Source organism: Empidonax traillii, unplaced genomic scaffold, assembly GCF_003031625.1.
Source record: "Empidonax traillii isolate 1590-97213 ecotype Southwest subspecies unplaced genomic scaffold, ASM303162v1 scaffold1118:size179312, whole genome shotgun sequence".
Lineage (NCBI taxonomy): Eukaryota > Metazoa > Chordata > Aves > Passeriformes > Tyrannidae > Empidonax > Empidonax traillii.
Window position 1 is genome coordinate 158,042 of NW_020956311.1, and position 21,271 is coordinate 179,312.

General features: G+C 55.0%; 1 long non-coding RNA gene across 1 annotated transcript in view; it reads left to right on the top strand.

The window, feature by feature from the left end:
- LOC114068732 overlaps positions 1-3,670 on the top strand; it is a 4,479-nt gene extending 809 nt beyond the window's left edge. The window contains exons 2-3 of the long non-coding RNA XR_003573655.1: positions 3,105-3,185; positions 3,562-3,670. This is a non-coding gene — a long non-coding RNA (uncharacterized LOC114068732). The remainder of the gene's footprint in view (positions 1-3,104; positions 3,186-3,561) is intronic.
- Positions 3,671-21,271: the final 17,601 nt, after the last annotated feature.

The window sequence follows — 21,271 nt, forward strand, 5'->3', positions numbered from 1 at the left end:
GGTGCGGCCGGTGGCGATGGAGAGGGGGATCGCGTTGTAACGGGTGGGTGGGTGGCACCGGAGAAGGGGGGGCGTGTTATAAGAGGGGGGGGGCGTATGGGAGGGGTGCCGCTGGGGGGGAGAAGGGGCCGCGCTATAGCCGGGGGTGCGGGGAGGGGGCGCGCCGGACCCCCGGCACGTGCAGGAGGGCGATGCTGGGGAGCACCGGGGCGGCGGCCCCGGGACCGGGCGGGGGCACTGGGGTGCGCTGGGGTCTGGGGGATGCAGCCCGGGAGGGGGGTCCTGGGACACAGCCCCGGGACCGGGGTGCGCCCCGCTCCGTCCCCCCCGCCGCACCGGGATGCGCCCCGGCTCCAGGGACGCGCCCCGGCTCCGTCCCACGCCCCGGCACCGCTTCGCTCCCCCGCGCCCCCCGCCCGCTTTAGGATCCCCAGCTCCCCGCCGTGCTCTTTCTCTCGCTGCCACCGCGTCCCCCGCCCCATCCCCGCGTCCCTCCGGCCGCCTCCCACCCACGGTCCCACCGGGAGCCCGGTGCGGGGCGCGGCCCCGCATGGGGGGATTTGAGGGTCTCCGGCGTCACCCCCGTGCTCGGGGCTGCGCTCCCGGGAAGCGGCACCGTGGGGCTGCCCGCGCTGGCGAGGAGTGGCCGCGGACCCGGGTCCCCTCTCGGTGGCATCCTCGGTGGCTTCTCCGGCTCCCGGCGCGCCGGGATGTTCCGGTGGCGGAGCCGGTGCCGCTCCCGGAGCAGCATCGCCGGGATGCGGGTGCTGGAGGAGCCGTCGGAGCGTTCCCCAGTGCGATGCCGCATCCTGGGGACACTGCTGTGTCCCCCCGGGGTGTTGCCCGCGCCCACCCCAGGCACTGGTGGTACCGGGGGTGCCTTGTCCTCCCACCATCTCCGGAGCCCGTTGGGCAGTGGGTTTTGCCCCGCTACCCCCAGCTGTGGGGTGGCCCAGTTACAGTAGCGAGGAAAGGACATGGGTTATCCCAAAACCACCCAAGTCCCCATGCTGGGGAGGGTCCCCTCCCCTGCGCTGGGGGTGGGGGCTGCACCAAACCTCCCCGTTCTATAAGAGGCAGCTGGCTCCGGGGCTGGGGGACAGCCTTGGAGAGTCGCAGGGGGACACTCCTGGGGTGACAGCAGGTGGTGTTTTCCATCCGCCCTCGGGGATTTCAGCTGAAATCCCGAGCCTTGGGATCATCCCGCGGCTCCAGAGCCCCTGTGCCACCGAGCCAAAATTTATCCCAGGGAGGGTGAATCGCCCTCCTGTCCCCCCCCCTTCCCCATTCAAATAAGAGTAATGATTAATAGTGTCTGTGCTTCCCCAGGAGAATCCCATTCCAGTCCCTCCTGGGGAAGGAAATGGTGCAAATGTGGGATAAGGGGAACAGTGCAGGTGTAGAGGTGACACCTGTGGGAGGGGTATCAGCATCTGCAGGGACAGGGATGGGTGCTAAACCCCCTGGGGGCAGGGGACACCTCCGTTTTTGAGGTGTTCTCCCTCTCCAAGTCCCGGGAGGCTTTGCTCCTGCAAAAACACTTGCTGCAGCTGGGAGGAAAAAGCAGTTTTGGGTGAGGGGTTCCAGCCCTTCCTCTGAGTGAGAACACCCTGCAGAGTGAGAGGCTGTGCACCTGTAGTGTTCCCTGTCCTCTTTCCAGGCAAACCCCCTCCGGAATTTGCAGGGTGTGTTCCCCATGGGCACTGGTGCTTCTGCTCCTGCCCGCAGCTCCCACTGTCAGCCCTGATCTCAGCTCTGCTTGGGCAGGGTGAAATATCATGGAGTTATATCATTTTTCTCTATCAAGTGTGTTTTGGGGATTGTGCAGCTGTGCCAGGCTGGGGGAGCTGTTTGTGTGACCTGAGGGTTCTGCAGGGGGACAGAGCTGCTTGTCCCTGTGAGAGCTCTCAGTGAGGGGAAATGAAGTTGGACCTGGGTGCTGGGCACAAAGGCTGTTGGGTTCGGCAGGGCAGGGCATGTACCGATATACAGGGACCCTCCTGCTCTTGCCAGGGGGATGGTACCCCCCTCTGCACACCCGACAGTGGGAAAGCTGTTAATTGTTCCCTGCCAGATTGACTTATAAATTAACGGGTTTGCTGGCACTCTCCTCCTCCTTCCTGTGCGTGGTAAGGGCCCATATTTCAAATGGGAAAAAGTCATAAATACTTTGAGTAATGCAAGAGGAGCTTCCAGCTGAAGCTGTGCCACCGAGGGATGTGGGGGGGAGAGGGGTCTCCTGCAGCAGAGCCGTTCGTACGCTTGGGCACGGGGTGATGGAGGTGACGGGGCAGGAGGCCCTCGGGTTCTTTTTTAGTTGTCTTCTGGCATTGGCCTCACTGGCAGGACGGGGTTGGGTCCTCTGTGCCCTCCAGGTCTCTGTTGCCCTGTTCCCTGCTGCTCACAGGGTTGAGAAATGTAGGTTTGGTAAACGAAGCCTCTTCCTGGGGTGTCTCTCCATCTCATCCCGAGGGGAGTGGGTTTGCTCTGCCTTTTTCTGGATGCTGAGGAATCATTGGTGTGACGCTTTCCATAAGGAGAAGAGGAAAATTGTGCCTTTGCTCTTTCTCCAGGAGGGTGGATTCCTGTTAGACCCTTCATTCTGCTGCTGCTTTGCGAGGAGAGGTGGGAATGAGGGTGAAGAGATACCTGAAGTCGCCCTTTGGCCACACACTGGGGAAACTGAGGCTGGAAGGGTTTGTGGTTCCTCACAGCACAGGGACAGCTCCTGCTGCCAAGGAGCCACCCCAAGGGCTCGGGCCATATTTAGGGACCCCAGAGCTGTATTTGAGGTGGGAGACTCCCACTTGACGCTGCTTTGAGGTCTGTGTTGAGGTGGATGCTCTCGACAGTGCCTGGCGGGGCGGTTCACTGGGATTGCACTGGGTGAAGGGCCCATCCAGCTACTCCTCAGTGTGGAGTAACTCCAGGTAGTAAGTGCATGTTGAACTGTTTATGCTCCTTCCACGTGGCAGAGGTTGCGTGGGTGGCGAGCGGAGCTGCCGTGAGGGATGCGAGCCGTGGCCCGTGGCCTCGCGCCGCACGTGGGTTTGATTTGAACTCGCTCTGTTCCCCACTAAAGCGGTTTTTCTTTTGCATTGCAGAGATAAAATTGCGAGTGTAGGAATCCGAGATAAAGCGAAGGCAGATCTAACCCGAGTCAGTGTGGGCAGTGCGAGCGGATGGTAAGGAGAGAGGTTATTCAGTTGCATTAAAAAGATGCTGCTAAGTAGTTTAATCCACAGTTGCTGAACTTTGAGCTTTAAATTCTTCTTATATGAGTTGATAAGAACATGCATATTATTCATAACTCTCTCCTCAAAAAAAAGGAAAATCTGCAAATGACTTCTGTTAAGTATCATTGCTTCAGCAGCGTGAAAAATGTGCCTGACTTGTACTTCAAATAATCCCTTCCCTTGGCCCAGCTCCCTCCATCCGTGAAGCTCTCGGCTTCCTGCAGAGGACAGTGGGAGTGGGGTCAGGAACTGGGGCTTCACTCTGGGGTGGTGACTCCAGGCAGGACCCCCAGAAGAACATACATTTTTTTTTTTTTTTTTTCAGATTTGCAAAGTGAAGAAGCTGTCCAGGCTGGGCAGCTTCTGGCTATCTCAGTATTGGTTTTGAAAAAATTGTGGTCGATTTTAAACCCATGAGCCCTGAAGTTGTAATGCTCGGGCCGGCTTCCTTCCTGCAAAGTTTATTACACAATAAGCTGAAACAATCTGGAGGCTCAGTTTGTTAGACCTTTTATTTTTTTGCTCTTGTCCTCTCTTTCTGATTATTTGCTTTATAACTTGACCGATTTTTTTTTTTTCTTTTTTTTCTGCCTTGACATCGGCCTGGCAAACTGGAAATTGTCTTTTATTTTCCCCATCCTTCAGCTCATAAACCCTCTAGACTTCTGGGTCTGATCCAACATAATTCTTTTGGAATTTTTTTTATTTTTTTTTTTTTTCCAGCTTGGGTATCACTGTCTCAGCTTAGTAATTTATCGAGCTTGGCGTTCCCTTTGCAATAGCTGCCTGTGCTGTCGGATTATTTGTTTGTCTGACAAGCCCGTGTCCTGCACAGATGGCCGTGTCCCACTGCAGCCCCAGCATCCTCCAGAAAAAGGAATTTCCAGGGCCGTGTTGCCTCCTTGACATCACTCCGTAGGGAGCTCGTTGGGAGGTGTGAGATTCTTTAAACTTTATTTATTTTATTTTTTCTTTTTTTTAAGCCGTGAAACCCCTTGACTCCCGTCCTCCCACCAGCTCCCGAGGGCAGGGGCTGGGTGCAGCTGCCCAGGGAAGTGCTGCTGTGGCAGAGGAGTGGGATAGGGATGCAGATTCCCCCTGGTATGTCCGGGTGGGAAGGGCTGTACACACACCTGAGCTCTAAAGGAGGTGCAGAGCTGAGGTGTTTAGGGATGCTCTGCGCTCTCTGTGGAGACAAAGGAGCGATGATGAGGGTGAGACAGCCCAGGGGACACACCAATACCCAAAGCTGGGATTTCTCCCTGCTGCTGGAGCTTGCTGGCCCCTCAGTGACGTGTCCCCCACCATGGAGAAGCGAGGCTTTGCCACATCCTAAACCTGCCGTGGCCCTGGGCTATTTGTGCCTCACCTGGGTTTGTTCACTGTGAGCATAGAAAGCTTTGGAGATGATGGCCTTTGTGCAGCTCCTGCTGTGGCAGTGTGGGGTTTGGGAGCCCTGTGTTGTGGGGATGACCAACCCTGGGAGAGATGGGGTTTTAGCCTCCTCTCTTCCATGTGTTACTATCAACCAGTAACACTGATGCAGCGTGAGTGTCGTCGTACAACTAAGGATCCATCAGGGCGTCCATGCTCCACTTCCCTGGCAACATTTGCACAGTTTGAGAGCTGCTCTAGATTGGAGAGCAGATATTAGTTTGCCTAAACAGGTTTAGAAACCTGTCAAATTAAACTGGGCCAGGCAACTCGTACAATGTGCACACCTAAATTGGTTTAACATTTGCATAAATCAGATTAAATCGGGGCTGGTGGGGTGGTTTAGGTTAGGAAGCCTGTGGCTGTTTGTGCCCAGCTCCTGGAGGTCTCTGCTCCTGCTGCCGTGTCAGGGCTGTTTTTGCAGAGCAGCAGCTGAATCCCACGTTTCCAGCCCTGTTTTGTAGGTGAGTGCTCTGTCAGTTGTGGTTTACACCGGACCAGGGGGCTGCGGTTTGGCTGTGACTTCGCGAGCACCTGCACGGGGACATCCTAACGGAGGAGGAAACCTGAGGGTCCAGTGATTTGGAAGGTGGGAGGGTGAGTGCCAGGTTGGGCATTCGGATCAGGGCTGATTCGGCTGTGGCCACAGTTTGCAACACACTGTGGGGCTTGCAAGAAGGGTGTCTGTCTCCAGGTGGGGGAAAGGGGTCTTTAAACCTCTTGGGATTTGAGTAGTGAAGTATTTGTGTGGGAATCTGTGCATGGGGAGCACAATGCCTGGGGGTCCTGCCTCTCCCACTGCTGTCTCTCCATATCAGTCTTGGAGCACCTGGGACACGGTCTGCAGGGATGTGATGGTGGGAATGCGTCTGGTGACCTGCTTCTGAGCGTTGAGCTTCCTCTAGTCAGCCTGTTTACGAGCACAACAGGTAAGCTGCTCTGCTCAGACCTCAGGAATGGTTCGCTCTCTGTCGCTTGCTGCTGTGCTCCTGCCAGGTGGGGGTTTACAAGGAGGAGGGGTGAGTTGAGATACATCAGATCCTCACTCCAGAAATGCCCTGTGCTTTTACCTAATGCTGTTTTCAGGGGTTTCCCCCACTTTCACTGCTGTTTGTGGGCAGTGACACGTGATGGGGTGTGGAGTTACACGGAGTAACTGCTCACTCTGGGTGCAGAAGGCACAAGGCTGGGGGCAAAGTGCTCTCCATCTTCCTGGCACGGAAACACCCAGCTGGGATGGCACACAGCAGGCAGGAGAGGGAGGACATGGCGTGTGTGTGTGGCTTCTCAAACTGCAATAATCCCATGTGGGGGAAAATAGCTGCCTCGTCTGGAATTCAGCGCTGTTGTCTCTGTGGTGCTGGAGTTGAATCCCACTATCTTTCCCTCTGATCTGTTGCTTAATTGTTTTCATTGTGGTGTCCCTGTATCCAAATCAGTGTTGTGAGTAATTCCACAACTGATTTAAATCTGAAAGGCCCTTTCCTTAAAAGTCTTGACCGTGCTTCCCTCCATTTTGCTGTTGAGGAGACAGCAGCGATGGACACGCTGCCTGCTTCCCTTCCGAGCTGCAACGCACGCCTGTGTGTGTGCAGCAAAACCTGCAGGAATTCGGGATTTATATGTGTTTTTTTTTTTAAGCTAATCATCAGCTCTGACATCACCAAGTGTTCGCTCTGGTTCCTGGGAATCATAGATGGGTGCTGCTTCGGGCTTGCACTGATCAAGGTTTCCCTCCTGCTGTGTCTCTCCTTTGTTTCCCCGAGGTGCTGTCGCTTGCTGGCAGTGACTCTGACTCTTTCCCTCCCTGGGCTGTGGAGGTAGCTGGAAACTGAGCAGCAGTTTCCACCTCACCACACGAAGTTCTTGTGTCCAACGTGGTCAGGATACGCGGGAAGCAAAGGCGATGGGCAGAGCTGTGTCCTGCTGGGAGCTCCGAGGTGGGGTTGGCAGATGGGGACTGAACCCTCCTTCCCTCCCTGCAGGAAGGGATGTGCCCGGGGCTGAGGGATGGCCCTGGGTGGGCAGGAATGGTGACCCAGAAAAGGATTTGGAGTGAAAGCGCATCAAAGGCTTTTTGGCAGGGCCTGATGTGATAGGACAAGAGCAAAGAGTCTTAAACTAAAGGAGGGTTGATTTAGGTTAGATTTACGGAAGAAGCACTTTACAGTGAGGATGGGGAGGCCCTGGCACAGGTTGCCCAGAGAAGCTGTGGCTGCCCCATCCTTGGAAATGTCCAAGGCCGGTGCAAACCAGGTTACGAACCAAATGGTGTTTCCGTCCACCTGGCCCTGGCACGAGGTGGCCAGCAGCGTCAAGGACCTCAAATCAACCCTGTGGCATTTTGCACTGGACCATCACGAGCCGCAGCACTGGAGCCTCCCAGCTGTGTCCTCCCCTCCAAGTCGCCATTTTATTTTTCTTAAACATTTATGTATAACCGTACGCTAACCTATAAAAATTAGTTTAGGATGGCTGCCAAGAAAATCTCTGCGGTGCCTTGTGGGTAACTCCCTGTGAATTACCATAAAAGCTGTAGTGTGAGGCTGCGGTGGCAGTTGTGAGGATGCCAGTCATCATGCTCTGTTATTTAAAATTCAGATGAATGTGTAATGCCTCCGTGGCTGGATTGCAGCAGCTCGGAGCCTTCCTGGTGTCCCTGCCCCACGAGCTCTGCGCCCACTCTTGTCTCTTAATGCCGTCTTACGTTCCCCCAGCATTTTGCCCGATTGTAAAATGCAACAGGTAGCAAACCGTGGGCAAGCCACGCTGGGAGAGAGAGAGAGTGGTTTCTGATAGCTTCCTCCCAGGAGGGACCAACCTCCTGCTTCCACTGAGCCGGCGGCGATATTTCACTTCAGGGAAAAAGCCTCTCCGTGACCCTTCGCCTCCACATCCTGCACGAGCCTCGGCCCCTTTCCGAGGGCTCCCTGTTTCTGGGTGTGCTCCACGCCAGGACCCAAACTCCTACCACCGTGCATGGGAGATGTCTCACTGCCACGCTGGAGAAGGCTGCAGTCCCCTCCCCAGTGAGCCAGTTCGTGTTGCCGTTTCCCCTCTGTGCCCTTGGAAATCCAGAGTGCTTCTCTTCTCCCGCTGCGCTGCTTTCCCTCCCTCTGGAGCTGCGAGCCAAGGTGACTGTGGGGCTCCAGAGCCTCCCTGCTCGGCGCCGTGCTTGGCAGAAGGTGGTGCTGATCTGCTGGGCATGATGGATCATTTCATTTAAATTTTTCTGAAATGTAATATTCGTCTTGGTGTCACTGTCCCACCTTCATTATAGCTCACCGATAAACATCTCTAATCTTGAGAGCGATCCTCACCCTGCCAGACACCGCCTGGGAATAATGAGCACGTCTCTGGAGCCGGGAGAAGGCGTCTCGGGGATGTGTCCCTGCTCTCCTAGCCCTGGCCAATAAATAAAGCAAGAAGCGAAATCTGTTTTTCCCAGGTGTATTTGCATGTGGCTGTTTGGTTCAGGGCTCTAAAATGGTGGTGACTGGATGTAACCTGGCGTCCTCGTTAGTGTCCAGCAGGGATTTCTGAATGCAGCCCCTGCCCTGCCTGTGGCTGGGGGTTTGGGGCAGCACCCCAATGAAACCCCCCCCACAGAGCAGCTGGGCTGCCTTTTCTGCACTGTGGTAAATCCCTGCCACTCTCCTGGATGGATTTCAGCAGGAGGGGATGCAGCCTTTTCCCTTGGCTCTCCTGGGGTGCTGGGGCGGCGATGGCCCTGCCTGTGGCCAGGCATGTGCCACATACTGTTTCCCCTTCTCCCTGCGAGTCCAGAGCAAGCACAGAGGCTGGCAGGACCCCACCCAGCCCCAGGAGTGGTTCAACCATCAGCAATTCAGTGGGATCCTGGGGGGACAGGCTGATTTGGGACACGCAGCACAGCTAGAGTGGCCTCTGCCTCCCTGCACTGCCGGCATCCTGGGACCATCCATGGGAGAGCTGCTCATCTCATTCCTCTCCTGCCTGGTTTTACGCCGAGGAGGAGCTGCTGCTTCACAGAGCTCTGACTGTGGCAACTCAGGGTCTGCCATCCCCACCCCATCAGTCCACCCCAAAGCTCTCCAAAGCAAAAGTGACGTCCGCTGTGCCTGGGATCGAATTTTTTTTTTCCCCTCTGTGCAGCAGTGGGAGATGGAGGCTGCTTGGTCCCACATGGCACTGGGACTGCCCTGCTGCTGCAGGGAGAGTTTGTCCTTTGGGGAAGGAATAGTCCTTTGGGGAACCAGCTCCTGATCATCTCCAGGGTTTTGACCTTCAGCATCGGAGTCGAAATGTTGTGAATCCCCAGAAGGCTTGTACAGACCTGACCTCTTGAGCTGCTCTCCTGGAAAAGGTCTTCCCTCTCCCTTCACCTCCACTTGTGCCTCCGCTTCCTTCTGCGTTTGAGCCAGAAAAAGCTGAATTTTCTGCTGATTTGGGATTTCCTGCCACCTCTGTTCCTCTCTGGCATCCAGGCCCTGAGACTCGCAACCTGTTTCTGTCCTCTTGCAAAACTTGCCTGGAAGAGGAAAAATCCCTGAGTTTGGAGTCTGTGAACACCACCCATCCACACTGGCTCCACTGGGAAAGCCCTGCACTCAGAGCCCCGGGGAGGGCAGCCGAGCAAGATCCCTGCTAACTCTTCCCCTGGAAGGACTTGTTGCACCGAGCTGATGAGAAGCCTTATTTTCTCCAGGAGCCCAAAGCACAACTTGGTGCTTTTAAAAAGGCTGAGGATGAACCCAACAGTCGTGCTCTGAGTGGGGCTGGCGTGGGGCAGGACGAGCCACCATCACTGTGCGTCCCAACGCCTTGGGAGAGGGATGAGGAGGAAGCTCTGGTTTGCAACTATCACATTTCATCTTCTCAACTTTAGCAGACTGACCTGCCTGGAGCTGCGAGGTTGTGTTTCTGACCCCCAGGGCTGCTCATGGACTTCGTGCCCCAAAGGTTGTGCTGGTCCTGTAAGGGGATCCGGGTGTGGCTGTTTGGGTTTTGGGAAAGACCACAGACCTCCTGTGCTCTCAGCATCTTCTCCCAAGCAGCAGGATGGCAGCTCCCATGCTTTATTCACTCATCCCTCTGCAAAGCAGCTTGAAAACCCCTGGGCTGAGCAGCTAGTCCAGTGGTTTGGGGAACACGAGCATCCCTGTGCTTCTCCTCCCGGTGGAGGTGACGTGGGAGACGACACCCATCCGGCAGCACCAAGATGTGCTGATCTAAAAATAGGTGTAAAGGTTGCTTTGAAAAGGGGAAAAGAAGGGAGGTGGGAGGAACTGAAGTGTTTCTTAGAAGTAAGAGAGAAAGGTGAATGAAATCCTTAATGGCTCTTGCAGCTAAGGCTTCTCATCCTGGCTGCCTCAGGGAGTGTAGGTGTGGGGGCTCTGATGGGTGCCCACGTGGGTGCCATGGGGCTCTGGTGTGTGCCCAGCCTGTCATGGAGCTGGATTTTGGGCTGGGTGAGTCGGGGGTGAAGAGAGGACATACAGCTTTTATGCTTGGAGCTGTATTTTCAGCTGGCAGGGTTGACCCACCTTGGACATCGTCCCCAGTGTCCTGCCTCGTCCTGTGCGTTACTTACTGGGCTGTCCCCCCTCAGGGTGGGTGATGAGGTTGGGTCTTCTGCTCTGTGTCTAGGGGAGCTGGGGGATGGGACTGGTGAAAGGAGGGGGGACAGGCAGGTCCTGCCTGCGCTGTCTGTGGGTGCCTCCTCAAAGCTGGCTGTGTGCTCGAGTGCTTCCTGCTGCTGGAACAGCCCTGAGCACACGCTGATGGCTTGGGAAGGGAAACTGTGGAAGAAGTGCTTGCCCAGAGCCTTTGCAGAGGGCTGTCCCTGAGCGGTCCATGCCCTGGAGCCACTGTCCCCATGGTCTGTCTGGGTCAGCCCACAGAGCACCTAGGCTTGGATTTCACTCTTGAAACGCTCCCAGAGCCAGGCTGTCATTAGGCTGCGTTGTCGTGTAACGGGATCTCCCAGCCCGATGCTTTGTTCTTCACTTACCCTTGACTTTTTCCAGTGTCTTTGAGCGAGCTGTATCCCTCATCCAGGCCTCCATTGCTCATCCTCCATGCTGCAGACAGATGCTCTCGAGGCAGGGCTGCCCAGCAGTGTCCTGGGCAGTGTGTGTGTCCCCTGAGAGCCGTGTTCTCCTCCGGGACCTCTGAACCTTCTCACGAGGAGCATTTATGGGTGGCTCAATTGCAGGGTTTTCTAGGAAGTATCAGAGGAGTCTGTGATGCTGGACTCACGTCAGGCCCTTGGAACACTCTGCGGAGAGCTTTAATCTTAAAATAAAATCAAAGCAAGGCTTTCAACTTGGATTTTTCTTTGGAAGTCACTTTATTTTAAAACCTCTTTTTTTTTTTTTTTTTTCTCTGAGTAGTCCTTCAGGAAGGAAAAAACCCCCGTATCGTGAAATCTTGCCTATGTAAATAATTGCCGGGCTTCAGCTTTTTGAAGTCACAAGATGGCTGTGCTGCTCCGTGCCCTCGTCAAGGCAGCGCTGGAAGTGGTGGCATCGCAGGGAGCCCTGTCTGTCTGTGCCATTCCATCTGTGTGTGCACCTCCTGGCTCTGTTTGTAGCTTCTGGATGCAGATAATAGGAGCAGCAGAGTGTGGGACAGAGGTACCTTTGGTCATAGAATCCTAGAACTACCCTGAGTTGGAAGAGTTGGATCCACGAGGATCATCGTTCTCTGGAAGCGGGAGCTTTGGCACAATGGGGCAGGAGCCGGGACAACCCACGGGAAGATTTGGGGGCTCCGGGGCAAGCTTTGGGGTGGGCAGGATGGGATGAGCCAGGAGAGCTCGGCACAGTGGGGGGATGGAGTGGGTGGCAGGTGATGGGAGCGTGGGGGACGAGGCCGGGAAGGAGGTGGTGGAGGGGCCGCACGGCCCCGCTTGGTGCCAGCTGTGCCACACTTCCCAGCAGGGCTCCGTGCCACGGCCACCCCCTCCCAGCAGGATGCAGGGAAGCTGCTGTGGGAGTGGGAGCTCCCTGCTGCTGCAGGGAGAGTCCAAGCTCCCTCTCGCCCCCGCGGATCCTTACGGAATGACTCCCACAGACACCGGGCACAAGGTGGGCGGTCGCTGCTGAGCCAAGCTTGACCACAGCCCTGTCGCCCTGTTGTCTCCTCCTGGGCTCTGGTCACCCACCACTGCCTGGCTCAGGCCCCCCTGGCAGTGCTTCTCTTGGTTTCTGTGTTCCCATGTGCCCCAGAGGCAAACTGGAGCAGCATCCCTGCTCTGCATCTTCTTGGGCAGAGAAGCCGGCAGCTCTTCCCGCTGCTGGGACCAGGGAGCGTGACAGACCGGTGTGGGAAGCGGCTTTTGGTACCTGCTGTGCTCTGGGATGGGACTTTGGCATTTTGGGGCAGGACTGTGAAATCCCAGCGTGGGCTCTGGTGTTGTGTCGTGTCATTGTGCTGGGGCTTGGACTGACAATGCGAGGGAGAGGTGGGAGATGCTCCAGCCAGCTCTGGTGTTGACCCCCTGCACTGGGGGCTGTGTGTGAGCCAAAGTGCCTTTTGGGTCAGAATCAGCCTTTATGACACTTGGGAGGCTCCAGCCCCGATATGAGGCTGGGGCTGACACAGAGACCCGCCAGCAGCTCGTCTTGTCCCCAAACTCCTGCAGGTGAAACACCCAAGTGGATCAGTGTCTGCAGCAGAACAACCAGCAGGGCTTGGGTGGCTCTGGGGACAGACGGACACCGACCGGTTTGGTTTCCAGGCGCTCCCATGCCTCACATAGCTGGGCCCTGCGCCGCGGGGTGTCCTGTTCTGCCTCACCTCTGGCAGCACAGGGGCTGTAACTGTATGTTCCCAGCAGTAAATTCACCCATGAGGGGAGGTGTCAGGTTCTCTCCGGGCTGGAGGGGTGCCCGGGAGCCGCAGTGCCCGCGGCGTGTCCCGGCTGGGAACGCAGCCCTGTCTGTGGCCTCTGTGACCGGCTGGTGCTGTGCTGACACAGCTTTTGGGTCCCTCCGGTTTGGAGGAAGGGTGTCCTGGGCACTGCTTATGGGATTACACAGCAGGAGCCCTTCTGGACGTCCCTGCTTCGAGACCCAGCTCGGGGGGATGTAGCAAAGCCCTCCTCTGTGATTCACTGGCACATGCCCGGAGCTTTCCCTGCTCCTGGTAGGATACAGATGGCTCTGCCATGCTTCCAGTGCTGCCACTGTGTCCTGCACTGGTGGGAAATACCCTAAATGGTGCGGGGAAAATTTGGCTTTGTTCGTGCAAGCTCAGGGAAATGTGATGGTCCCAGCTGGCCCCTGAGTGCAGGGGAGTGGGGTGGGGTAGAGGGGGCTTGAGGGGTCAGGGAGAGCAAAAGGGGCCCGTTTGCAATTGTGAGTGGGTGCTCATGCTCTGGCACTGGGCATTAACATCCCTCTGTGCTCTGCTGAGAGCTGGTGGGACTGGGAGCACTGGGTTTGTATCTGGAATATGTGTGGGCTGGTGGCCTCCTTGTCCCCAGCAATGTCAGTGGCCCCATCTGCCCTCTTCCCCTTCTGTTCAAACTGTGCAGGGGTGGCTCACAGAGAGCTTCTCCCGACCTTTCCAGCTCTGTGCCCTCAGCTGCCACCGAGTGACACGGTGACATTTCACGTCTTGGATGTCTGAGCAATTTCATGAAGAAAAAGCCAGCAGAAATGAAATGCTCTGGCTTTTTGTCTCCGACAAATTGGATTTGTTAACCTGGAAATTCATCTGTCAGCTGGCAGGGCCCCTCTGCAGCTGGCAGCCGATGGGACGGTGGGAAGAGGAGGGAAGGTGTGTCTGGGACACGAGGAGGAGGAGGAGTGGTGTTACCAGCAGTGTGTAATATTTGCTGCATTTTCAGCAGTGCATTTCTGGCGGCCTTTTTGGAAGAGATGGGGCTTTGCATCAGGCATGGGACAGCTGAGCTACCAGTGCTGCAGCCCAGCCTAGTTCAAGTGGTAAATGTTGTTTCTTACCTGAGCCAGGAAAGTGGGGTCTGTACCTGCCTCCATCAAGTGGGTGATGCTGGTTTACCTACAGTGGCAAAGCAAGATCAGTCATGGAACTACAGAATGGTTTGGGTTGGAATGGACATTAAAACCCGTCTTATTTTAACCCTCTGCCATGGGCAGGGACACCTTCCACTATCCCAGGTTGCTCCAAGCCCTGTCCAACATGGCCTTGGACACTTCCAGGGATGGGGCAGCCACTGCTGCTCTGGGTGACCTGTGTCAGGGCCTCCCCACCATCACAAGGAAGAATTTCTTCCCAATCTCCAATCTTCCCTGCTCTCTGGCAGTGGGAAGCCATTCCCCCTTATCCTGTCTCTCCATGCCCTTGTCCAGAGTCCCTCTCCAGCTCCCTTGGAGACCCTTTAGGCCCTGGAAGGTGCTCTAAGGTCTCCCAGGAGCCTTCCCTTGTAAATGCCTCCTGAGTGCAAACCCACGCCCGGGCGTGTTTGGACAGGGCAGTGCTGGGGGAGCCGCCGGGCTCGGCGAGCGCGGCCCTGGGCACGAGCCCGGCGTGTTTGCACAGAGAAGGGCCCCATGCCCCGGGGTGGGAAGGCAGGCACCGGCCTGTACCACCACCCTGCAGGACTCCACATGTGGTGGGCAGTTGCACAGGACCTGTTTTTCAATAACATGTGCGTATCGTGTTATTTATGGTGTGTGTAGGCACGTAGGAGATGCCCCCCCCGGGTCCCTCCTGCTGCCGCTGAGGAGCAGGAGGAAACGTGTGCATGCAGGGGGAGGTCATTCCTTCTGCTTTCAGGCTCTGCTGGAGAGCTCTGTTCAGACCCAGTGCAGTTTAACCCTGCTCAGGGAATGGGCACGAGGAGTCCTGGACCCCTGGAGAACTGCACAGTTGCTCCTCTCCCATTTTCTTTTATTCTAAGGAAGAAGGAAAACAAACAAAGAAGCAGCGTGCGTGGGGAGAGCCAGCTCCCTGTGGAAAGCCAGCTCCCTGCCCAAGGGCTACCAGCAGCCTTGGGGTTTACACTAGCCCAGGGCTGCTGGTGGACTTGATGATCTCAGAGGTCTTTTCCAACCTGGTTGATTCTGTGATTCTGTGGCGCTGGAGCTGCTGCTCCCACCCTCTATCCTTGCATCCCCTTGGCTGTGGCACATTCCTGCTGCCTCTCCTTCTGTCTGTGCCGTGTTCCCAGGCCTCGCCTTTCCCCGGCAGTGGTTTTGTCGTAAGCCCTCGGTAGATCCATTACTGCCCACGTGGTCCTCGTGGCAGCTTCCAGCCTGCTCTGGGCTTTTGCAGGTCTCGCTTGGCTGCTCAGCAGGCTCCAGTGTGGGATGGCTGCAGGCTCTGGAAGACTCTCCAGTGCTGCTCATATGGAAAACAGTCTCAGTAACCACAAAGAATGGAGATGGCGCTTAAAAAAAAAAAAACACAAATAAAGGTCATCCGTAGGGGCCTACGGGATGGGGGCGGCGAAGCTGCCTCGCGTGGTTTCTGCTGGGGTTGTGTGAGTTGAGAAACCCCTTTCCCGTGGGGATGTCGTTGTAAAGCTGAGCTGTGCAGGAGGTGTCTTGTTCTGTGGATGTCCCTGGACTGGGTGCTCCCTGCTGCCCCGTGCAGCCCCTGCAAGATCACCACCAAAACACCCAGCTGAGAGCCCCAGCGGTGTTTCCTCAGGCGGCCTGGTTGGGTTTCTGGTTGCATGAGTCCTTGTGCATCAGCTCCTGCTTGGAGCAACCCCACGGGAGGGCAAGCAGCAAATCCTTATTTTGGGCCAGGGAGGCAAACAAATCAAAAGGCCACTGGATTTCCTCAATCATCCTGGATGCTGCACGGGGGGAAAATGAATGAAGTACCTGCCATCCCCAGCAGTGACTCGCTAAAGCCAACGATAATGATGGGCAAAATTGAGTTCCTGCTTATGAAGGGTTCCCTCACGCCTGTGCTTCTGCTCCCTCCCCAGGGCATCACTGTTCCTGAGAATTGGGTTCTTTTAGGTGTTTTGGGATCCATGAGAAATCTGGATTGTCCTTAGAGTCACTGCCCTGGGGTTATTGCTCATTTCTTGGTGGGTTTGGGCCTCTGGAGGCCTTTCAGGACTTTTCAGGAACTGTGTCCAGCATGTGCCCAGTGAAAACCACTGTGTGTGGTGGTGGCTGTTGGAGGAAGGATGGTTGGGAGCAGGCTCCATTCTCTGCTTTGCTGCAGACCAAGCAACATAATTTTTCCAGTTCACTCCCAAACTTTCCCATCTGTGAAATGTGCACACGCAGGGCCATCCTCCGTCAGGAGCCCAGGACTTTGTGAATCCAGGACAACCATGAACTTGAGAAGATGAAGCTTTCTTTGGATTACTGAGAACTCCCTCAAAGGAGCAGCCAGCATTGCCTGGCTCCTGAGGGCTGTTGACTGCTCTGTGTCTGCCCTCCAAAGGTTCACCAAAAACATTTGGCTTCTGACTTTGAGGATAAAGCAGCACATCATGGGAGCATCCACCATCTCAATGCAGAGCTAATGGTATAGGAAGACTGAAGGAGCATCCTCCCCTCTGGGTCTTGTCTCTGCAGAGCAAAGCCCCTTGGGCACCTGGTGTCACGTGTTCCCTTCCCAAACGCCTCTGGCATCCAAAATACTCCTTCTTCAGCCTTGCAGCAGGGACTTCCCACAGCTTTTTGCAGTTTTGGAGTGGTACCTTCCAGCTGCTGACGTTGGGTCTCCCCAAAACTTTCCTTCACCTCATCCAGGGGAGCCCTTTTGGCATCAGGGCGGCTGAAGGCGCTGTTTGCCACTCCATGTTTTGTTTTGTTTTTTTTTTTTTCTGTGATGAATATTCTCCTCCCCCACAAAATCCCCCTCTTTTTCACTTGTTTTCAAGTTCAAAGCAAGATGAATGCAGCTCCTCCCGCTAATGAACCTTTACTGGTTGCCCCAGCTCGTGGGAGGGTGTGAAGAGCAGATCTGGATTTAGCTCACTGCTGGTGAGGGTTTGGGAAAAAGGGGGGGAAAGTCCCTTTGGAGCTTACTGTTGCCATAAGAGATTCAGGCTCCGTGGATGGCGAGTGGAAGGTGGTACAAAGTGGCCCTTAAGCTGCAGGTTTGATCCACGGTGGTGGATGGAGCTCCCAGCCCACTTACCAGATGTCTCACCAGGGTTCCATCGACAGCACCAATGAATATTTAAACCAAGAGTTGATCTGAGTTCAGAGCATTTAAATTAACCAGAGTGCAAGTTGTGTTTTCAAGCTGCTGGTGTCCTGCGAGCCCATGGATGGAAAGGACCCACGGTCAGCAGTGTCTCACCATGGTGTGGCAGCTACCCCTTTTCCAGTTGGGTTCATTCTGGGGTCTGGGTTCCCCTGTGCTTGTCTCTGTGCCTCCTGCAAGCAGAGCATTACATGGTCTTTTTAGTGAAAGAAAAAAAACACCACATTAGTGTTTTTAGTCCAAAGAAAGTTGATCTGCAGTGATGGCAAATAAACTGAAATTTCACTGCTCTTGGAGGAACAGAGAGATGGTGGGCATGCCTGTCTTTCAGCAATGCCTCATCCCTGGAAATGTTCAATGGATGGAGCTCTGAGCTACCTGGTCTAGTGGAAGGGAGGTGGGATTGGATGGTCTTTAAGGTCCCTCCAACCCAAACCATTCCATGATTCTATTACCCGGTTCATATGGATGCAAGCAATGGGTTGAATCCTCAGTCTCATCTTTTGAAAAGAAACATGAAAACGTCTCATGTTTTCATCTCAGGGTGGTGGGTCTGAGGCTGGACCATCCCAAGGGACCCTCTCCAAGCTCCCCTTCAAAGGGTGGGTTGTGTAGGGTCTCCCAGCTGCCCCCATCCCAACGTGCAGGGACCTCACCACAAACACTCTCGATAATGTCGTGTGGCAGCCGCTGCGAGCGGCCCAGCCCTTCTCTGGCACAGAAAGGACAAATTAAATAAACATGCTTGATTGCTTAAACATTTGTTTTTTAAATTAGCAGCAGCTTTTTTATATTAAAGTCTGTGGATATGCTGCTGGGGAACACTTTAGCAAGTTGTTTTTTTTTTTCTTCCCGGTGCTACTTTTCCAGAGTGATTCGTGATTTAAAAACCAAATGCAAAATGTGGGCCCAAGTTTGAGGTTTGATCCTGTAAAAGATGTCGATGGGAAGAAACTGCACTGCTTGGAGCCGTGGGGCCCTGTTTGGATGCGTGATGGGACAGGCCTTGAAGGCAGCAGCGTTTGCAAACCATGGTGTGCAAGTGCTGGGGAGAAGTGTCTGAATCGTAGAATCACAGAACACTTTGGGTTGGAAGGGACCTTAAAGATCATCTCATTCCACCCCCTTGCCATGTGCAACACCACCTTCCACTAGAAGGTCAGGGCTTGGAGGAACCTGGTCTCTGAAAACTTAGGAATGGCTCCAGGTGCTCCATGTATGTCCCCTGCTTCTCAGGAAAAGTTTCAGTGATCCCTAAGTTGTCCAAATGTTGAGATCTCCTGCAAGAAGGCGTTTGGAGAGGTGCTGTTTGTGGGTCTGCAATTGTGTGCTCGCAGGGAGTGGATCAGCAGCCCCTGTGCTCTCCCCCAGCTGTGGTGCCTCTGGTTTTATTTCCACTCTTTGGTCTCCCCTGTTCAGATGGCAGAGCCAGCCCAGCGTGAGGGTTACAGCCTGTTCAGCATTACAGGATCAGGGGGTTTAGATGCTGCTCTAATAGGAACCAAGGTTGCTAAATGGCATCTCTGGGAAGGCAAAATGCAGCCAGCGAGCAGCTAATGCTTCAGATTGACCTTGCTTGGAGCACATGGGGGGTTGGCTGTTTCCATAGGCTTGCTATCAGTGTCCTAAAATAGCAGCTGTACAAGAAAATAACCCAAATAACGGAACGTGGATCCCTGTGTGTACCTGTAGGAGTGCTGTCCCTGCTGGGGCTTTAGGGTGTGGGGGCATTGCAGATTAACTGTGTTCCTGTGCTTGTAGAAAATAAGAAATAGAGTCTCCACAGTCCTGCTGGTTTCTGTGTCATCCCTCTGGGTTATTCAAAGCTCCTGGCAGCCAGCTCAGGGACCAGCCTGACTCGGGGGAGCCCACGGGAGGACCCTGGGCTGGAGCTGCTCATTTTCCCTGTGCGTGGACTCCAGGCCACATCCTTAATTTTTTAATTAGTGGATGAATCCCCCATGAGCACAGCTCCAGCTCAGCTGCCGGTGTCCATGCATGGATGGAGGATTGCCTCGATCCTCTCCACAACCCAGGTGGGGAAAGGGATGGGGAGGCAGGGGCTGCTCCAAACCCTGGCTCTGTGCCCTCCCAAAAGGCAACCAGCAGTGGGTTTTATTGTTGTTTTGTTTTTACATATTAGAGGTTTAATAAATGGAATTAAATACTGTGAAACTTAAGGTAATTAAATGTGGAAGCAGAAGGAAAAAAAAAAAAATTGTAAAGCATCCTCTCCAGGAAACTAATAGGCTCCATGCCTCCTTATCTTAATGATTTTCATAATTTAGCTGAATGCAGAGATAATGGATCTGATGAACCTTTCTGGAGCTGATTTGAGATTTAATGGGCGTCTTGCTGGGGGAGCAGGGTGGGGGCAGGTGCAATCAATGCACTTGAGGAGGGAGATGAGAGCAAAGAGAGGCTGAAATACGGAGCCAGACGAGTTCTCCGTCCACGCTGAGTGCTCCCTCCTTCCCACCTGGAATTAACCTCGGAAATCATTTTCCAAGGCCACGTGGTTTCCTCTGGCTCCGCGCTGCCAGCGGGTTTTGCCTCTCTGCGCAACCTCTGACCCTCCCCGGGCCGAGGGAGCCGCAAAGCCGGGATCATCTGTGTTAATCTGGTCTCATTGAGGCGGGATCAGTGAAACCACCTCGCAGATTCACTGTATTATGGAGCAGATTGAGGGACTTAGAGAGCAAATTTAATAAATATCATTTCGATATTACTTGGCGGGAAAAAAAAATAAAAAAAATCCTCCTGAGCGGCTGATGTTGAAGCACCCGGTGAGGGTGGTTAAAAGGGACATGGTGTGTGGGGGGGTCGAGGGAGAGGGGATGGGGACAACACTGATTGTCGATGTGGGGTGGTGGGAACAGGGGGAAAGGGGCTGGGTCGCAGCAGCACGTGTAAAAGCAAGTAGGGCGGAGTGTGCTTGGGGAAGGGGAGGAATTGTGGGTGTTTGCCGAGGGATGGAGACACAAGAACTGTGGTTCCCCCATCCCTGGAGGTGTTCAAGGCCTGGCTGGGGGACTTGGAGCAACCTGGTCTAGTGGAAAGTGTCCATACTCACAGCAAGGGTAGGGTCGATGAGCTTTGAGGTCCCTTACAACCCAGACCGTTCTGGGGTGATGGAATTGGCAGCTGCCGGGTTGGTTTGTGTCTGATTTGTGCTGGGGAGGTAGAACTGTGTGGTGCTGTGTCCAGGGAAGTCCTGGAGGCTCCTGGGACAGCTCTGGGCTTGAGGGTCCCGTGGTGCCTTTGTGTCTCAGGGCTCCCAGTAGTTCCCAGTGCCACCTTTGAACTGTGCTCTAACGTGTTTGAAGCCTCTTTGGGAGTTTTTCAGTGCCAAAAGCAGAGCCAAGAGTATGAACTGGGGGGACGTTGAGGCACCCAGGGAGCTGGGGCAGGAACAGCTACTGTGACCCCCTCTCTGTGCCAGGTCTTGCTTGCAGGTGGGATCTTCTGCCAGTCCATGAGCAGAGCGGTGCAGCCAAGCCAAATCCTGCCAGTGGGGCCCAGGGAAAGCTCTGGCCACAGGGGAAGAAGGGAAAATGATTGCAGTGGGAAACCCCAAACCCTTTTATCCGGGGCTGGTTGTGGCGGGTGAGGTTTTGGCCGTGCCAGGGCATGGGGATGGGCACTGCTGCCTGTTGTGTCTTGTGGGAAGTGTCCTTGGATGGAGCAGTTTCTCAAACTGCTTCCACCCCACGCCTGCACCGAGGATCCGTGGCAGAAGGTGCAGCACTTGCAGCCAACACACAGCCAAAGGGGCTGGTTTGCCTTTGTCCCCGGCAGGACCCCCTGCCTGCTGGAAAAACACTTGGGTTAGGAGAAATGTGTGACCTCTTGCTAACCCCCTTCCCTTTTCCCTCTCGCTCTGCAAGATGTTAATAGGAAGGGGGGGGAAAAAAGGGGGGGAAAAAAGCAAAGAAAAAAAAAAAAAAGCTACCAAAACCGAACCAACCAACCCACGCTGGGGCCAATCCAAGGAGGGCGAGAGCCGGGGACCATATCATTAAAATGCTAAAAATGAGCGCGCTGAAAACAGACACAATTGGGTATTTAAAGCTCTGAATGAAAAGAGTGTGTGTTAGCCGGCTTGCAGAGAGCCAGTCTCCCAGAGCCCCTGGAAAATATGTGGTCAAGCCCGCACCATTAACTTTTTGTTTCTGGTTTGTAAAGTAGCTGTGAAATCCTGGGGGGTGGGAGGGGAACATGGACCCCACGTCCTTGCCAGACCCAGAGGATGCCCGTGCTCTGCCAGAGGGGTGGCCGTGCCAGTCACTTGGTGTGTGATGGGTAGTTTGTGCACGCTGAGCCCTTTGCGGTCCTGCAGCGAATTTTATCCCAAAATGGATAAAAAAATCCCCCTCTGCATATGGACTTGGGTGTCCACTGTATCACCAGGGACCCCTCTGCCACCTCCCCTGGGATTTGCACCAGCTGCT